The 5,750-nt window shown below is 34.9% G+C and overlaps 1 pseudogene; it reads right to left on the bottom strand.

Annotated features, from left to right (window-relative positions):
* Positions 1–59: 59 nt before the first annotated feature.
* On the bottom strand, positions 60–4,091 carry LOC132029707 (protein KINESIN LIGHT CHAIN-RELATED 1-like; annotated as a pseudogene).
* Between the last annotated feature and the right edge of the window lie 1,659 nt (positions 4,092–5,750).

Raw genomic sequence — 5,750 nt, 5'->3', positions numbered from 1 at the left:
TTAAGACAATAACCAAATGTGAGATTCCCTTTCCCCAAATATCATAAGTTCTGCAAGACTTAGACACCAAGGGTATCTTGGTGACAAGGACCGCACTCCTGTTCCAGAATTTGTCTTGCTTCTTCAAATAATTCAGCAGCCTCATCTATTTTGAACAACTGAACAGAAGACAATCCCATCTGATTCAAAACAACCCCAAAGAAGGCTGACTTCCTCTCACCGCCAGCCCTAAGTTTTGCTACAGCATTTTCAAAGGAGCTGTGTGCCTCTTCATATCTTCCGACCATATAAAACATAACACCCATCCAGTGCTCAATGCCAGCAATTGTACTTTGCTGACCTGGTTTATCGTCCAAAAGTTTCATTGCCTTGAGTAGGAGTTTCAGTGCCTCCTCAGGTTCATTAAATAACTCATAAATAGATGAAATTTCTGTCAATCCACAAGCAATCTCTTCTGCAGTCGTTCCAGGCACAGGTTTTGCATATATTCTCAGGGCATTTTCACAATAGGATCTGGATTCCCTCAGTTTTCCTGTCTTATAGTATAGGTCAGCCAGCCTTACAAAGACAGATGCAACTGAAGGATGGTTGTCACCCTTAGATGATTTGAAAACTGTAAGGGCCTTTTGATAGGAGAAGACAGCCTCATCAAAACGGGACAGAGACAAGTAAATGTTCCCAATACTAACATCAATAGCTGCAACCTCGTTTTCCTGTGTGTGTCGATCATAGCCATGCTTGAAAAGTACAAGGTGTTCCAGGGCTGCCTCATAATCACCTTTAGCCTCGCATATGAGAGCCATTAAACGACGATCAGCTGCCTCTTCAAGAGAAGCTGGTGGACTGTGGACACGATGGATTTCCAGTGTCTTCTTGCACAAATTCTCCGCTTCATCAAATTGCATTGCCTGAACATGGGCTTCGGCCAAGTACCTGCATAATTTCCAATTCAGTTGCCTCAGTTAGAGCCTAAGAATCATATAGACAGTTTGCTGAGACATTCCAATTAAAAGCTGCAAAAGAAGAGTGTTACACAAACTAGCTAATGTAATAAGGCCGGTTATTTAGGCCCGTGAACTTAAAGCAGCCATATTGAGCAGATCGATGCCATCCCAGTGAAATAATTATATTAATGATAAACAGCAATCGTGAACATAGAATGGCCTAATATAGTTTCATGGTGTCCTTAGATAGGAGGCTGTGGAGGACCCAGATTAGGATAGAAGGCTAGGTGGCTTATCCTTTCACTATAGGAGTTGCAGTTTTGCTCATTTGTTTATTGCCATTTGATTTCCATTTGATGCGCTTATATTTGTTGGGCCGTGTACTTTGTTTATCTTATTTATCTATAGTAGTTAATGCTCCTTTCTTCCGGACTGTTCTTCCATGACTTTCTCACTTTTGTTATTCCTTGTTTTCATATTGTTTTCAGATGCTTGCTCTATCCGACCTTTTGTCTTGTTTTCCTTGTTTTCCTCTCTTTCCTCTCCCGAGTCGAGGGTCTTTCTGAAATCGAGCCCTACCTTTCAGGGCGGGGTTAGGTCATGTACACTACCCCTCCCAAACCCCACATGTGGGATTATACTAGGCTTCTTGTTGTTGTTGTGGTTTACTTCTAAGCACCTATCTACACGTAATTCCCAGAGACAACTAAATGAGTTATTTTTGTTTAAGAAAAACCTAAAATGCTTGTTTAACCAACATATTAATCCCTTTCAGAAAAGCATTAGTGTCTACACATTGAATATTTTTTATAAAATTAAAAATTATAATATTTTTATTAAAATTATAATATTTTATTAAAAAAATTATAATATTTTTTATTAAAAAAATTATAATATTTTTATTAAAAATTATAATATTTTATTAAAATTATAATATTTTAAAAAATAAAAAAAAATTTATCTCTTCGAGTCTATTCAGAATGTTGAATATATTTTTCAGGAAACAAACATAAACTAACTAAAGAACAGACCCCCACGATTTCCCAGAATCTGCTCCAAAATACCTAGCAACAATGAGTATCCTTTACTTTTCCGACAGTTAATCCCCATGTTAGACCTGCTGTTACTAAAGCCTATAATCGCAGGAAGAAGGGCGAAAATAAGGCCTAAATATTTATTTAATTATTACTATGTGTATGTATTCATAGCAGTTACTTAGAAGTTAGGATGGTTATTAAAGGAAGATAGACAGTTTATTCTGTAGGTTTCTTCTGTGGTTAATCTGGAGGATAAGGTTCCTCGAAATACCTTGATTGTTGGGTGAATTTTCATTCTCAGATGTTGTTTGTCTACTTGTAAACTTGTTCTATTTGTCGCTGGAAACAAATAACAGTGAAGTGTGTTATTATTTTTATGTTGTGTTGGGAAATTTACAGCTTAACATTTGGAGAGTTTTCTGGGTTCCTAACACCCCACTACCATCATAACAACAAGCCACCAACGACCACTGCCTTTGCCAACATATACCACTATCTGTATATCTTCGAAGTCCCGTAAATGAAGTTTATATTACAACAACAACAACAACAACAACACAACCAGTGACATGTGAAGAGAACATTTATAAGGAAATAGAACATGTTTAAAGCCAACCAACAGATAACATGTGAAGAGAACAGTATATGACACACCAACAATAAAGGCCAACAGCCACAGCTAAGCAAAAACGAATAGCAAAAACAAGAAGCTTTATTTCATAAAGACAGAGATTTGATAGACACTCACATGACTGTCCTTTATAAATACAGTAAAAAGATTTTCTTAGAGAAAGCATTACACTAGCATTGGACAAGTTAAATGAATTATTAACCTCAAACAGATGGATCTCCTAAAGAACCCATTCCTTCCCGGAAAAATGCATCTCTATCCAATTTGACTCGATAATTAGAAGTATATGAATCACACAAGTATGAATCTCATTACATTTATCCGTGCCTTCTGCTGATAAAATTTCATCTGAATCATAATAATGCTTCAAATAATAATATAGCTTTCACAATATAAACATAGTTAAAACTAAAAAAAGTGTAATTAGCTAACTTGATTGCACTACATATGAATTGATACAGTAAATCATTATCAATCAACTATGCCTCAATCTCAAAGCATTTGAGGCCAGCTATAAGAATACTTTATCTACATTCCGCTCACCATTTCATATACTCCTAGAAAAGAACAAAGAGGCATTAGGATCTGTATCTCCCAACGCTATAAGAATCCTTTAGCTAATATAAACACATCTTAAAACTAAAGAAGTGTAATTAGCTAAATTGAATGCATACATATTAATTGATACAGTATAAATTCATTTAAAGCCAGCTATAACAATCATTTATAAACATTCAGCTATACAATTTCATATAAAATCGAATAAACAAACATTATATTATTATTATTATAATAACTACTAACTACCTGCAAGTCTCAGCAACTCTCGGATCTGTATCACCTAAAGCTTCAATCTGTATTTTCAAACCATCTTTATAACATTCAATTGATCGATCCAATTGTCCAAGCATAGAATGTGTATCACCAAGTTGCATATAACCTGAAAACGCCGCAAGCGCGTGATCTGCACCTTTCGTAACATCCGGTACTTTAATCGCTCTTTCCAAAACCGGAATCGCTTCTTCAAATCTCGCAACTGCAATAAATAGCTGCAACAACATGCAAACTCATAGCTAGATCTAAACTCGGCGCGTGATCCTCCTCGCAAATTTTCGAATTTCGCAGCGCTTAGCGTAGTCAAGGGCTTTATTCGGTCCTTCACCGGAAGCGATTGTATACGCGCGATTTTAAGAAGAACGGACCTAAAATCGGGATTGTCTAGAGATGATTCGTCGATCACACGCGCTAACTGTGGTGGTGATTTCTTTTTTCCCAAACTCCGATCTGGTGATGGCTTAGCGCGCGAAGTTGATGGTGACGGTGAAGGGTGGTCTACGTGGGGGGGATTTGGGATTTCGGGTTAACGGGTTGGGACCTGCCCAAAAGTTGCCCCGCCCCGATCATTTTTATGGGGAAAACTGAGATTCTTAATGGTGGAGTTTTGACTAAAATTATCCCCGGCATTGTTTTTAGAAAATTTGATTAATCTGAAGGTTTTTTTGGGGGTATGATTTTAGTTTATATATGTGTGATTATGGGGAGTTATAGAAAGGAATTAAAAAAGAATTAATGACCCAAGATGTGATTAATTAAAGAGATTAAAACTTGGCAACGTATTTGTTGAACTGTTTGTTGAGAAACAGTTGAAAAAAGTTGAAGAAGAAGGGTTTTAATGAATGGGGCCCCTATATTTGGGTTTAAAAACGACAAAATGATCCCTTATGGTGTTGTTATAAACCATTTATCAAAATATATTTTGGATGATTATTAATGATTATCAAATGAAAAAATATTTGGTCCTTATTTAAAAATGAATAAATACAAGTAAAGGCAAAAAAGATTTTTAAAAACAAGTTTTGTTGTTTAGAAAAGGTGTTTAAAAGTATAGTTTAAATTTAAAAACTTTTTTTTAAATGGGGAGTTTTTTTTCTCATTTAGAAAAAAAAAAAGTGATAAAACAATTTTCCCTTTCTCAAAGTTTTTGGTTTTTTCTTTTTTACTTATTTGGGAATTTTAAAGTTTTATAAAATTTGGGAGGTTAAAATACTCTTTTAAGTATTAATTGGAAAAAATTTTTGGGCCTTTAAAATTTTTCAAATTTTGCCCCTTTTTGGGCTCAATAAGGTTGTGTTTGGATGAAAGAAAAAAGTTTCTAAAAAAAAAGTAATTTTAAAATTTTTTCAGTGTTTTTTAAAATTAAAAAAATACTATCTCAAAAATATTTATATGTAATTTAAAAATCTTGGGTTTTGGGAAAGGAAAACAGGAGTTGGGGTTCGGGGGGGCGGGGATGGGTGGGCAAGGGGGGAAGTTGGGGGCTTTTTGGGGGGAGAGGAGACAAGGCTTAAAATCCTTTTGGGTTTTGTTTTCCCCCCCCTTTCATTAGTGAAGTCATTTTTACCGTTTTCACCAAGCTTGTTTTAAATATTTAAATAGGCCAAAACGTGGGAAAATTGGTATATTTTCAAACCTGCTCTAAATATTTATATTGTTAAGTTTAACCTAACTGTGGAATATATTTTTCTTGATCCTCTAATAATTTTCGTGGAAAAACACTGTAACATAAAAGCCACACTAAACACAAAAATAGATGAAAATGTCCTTAAGGATTGACTAATCTAAAGGATTTTAAGCTATCATTTAAGTTTATATATGGTGATTTAGGGAGTTATAGAGAAGGAAATTAATTAAGAATTAAGAGCTAAGATGTGATTGATTAAGAGATTGCCAACGTATTTTCAACTGTTAGTTGAGAAATAGTTGAAAGAGTTGAAGAAGGAGGTCGTCAGTGAAGGTAAGACTGGACTAAACATCTACTAAATGGGCCAGCTATAATTCTGGGCTGCGGATAACAGTGGGCCCTATAGAATGATGTTGACTTTATATGAAATACCAAACCAATTATTTCATGACAAGTATTATGAGCTGTTTCTTTCTTTCTTTCTTTCTTTATTTTTCTTAATGCGTTTTTTTTTTTTCTGATATGATATTTATTTAAGCTATATAGAAGCATGAGTTTGCACCCATGCTTTTTCGTCCGTTTTTCACTAAAAAAAAAAAAGGTGTGGGCCCCAACTAAACATCAACTAATATTTAAAAAAAAGTGTGGGCCCCAACTAAACACCAACCAATATTAAA

Source organism: Lycium ferocissimum, chromosome 9, assembly GCF_029784015.1.
Source record: "Lycium ferocissimum isolate CSIRO_LF1 chromosome 9, AGI_CSIRO_Lferr_CH_V1, whole genome shotgun sequence".
In the NCBI taxonomy this organism is placed as follows: domain Eukaryota; kingdom Viridiplantae; phylum Streptophyta; class Magnoliopsida; order Solanales; family Solanaceae; genus Lycium; species Lycium ferocissimum.
Note: the sequence above shows the minus strand (reverse complement) of the source record. Positions and strands in the feature narration are given on the sequence as shown.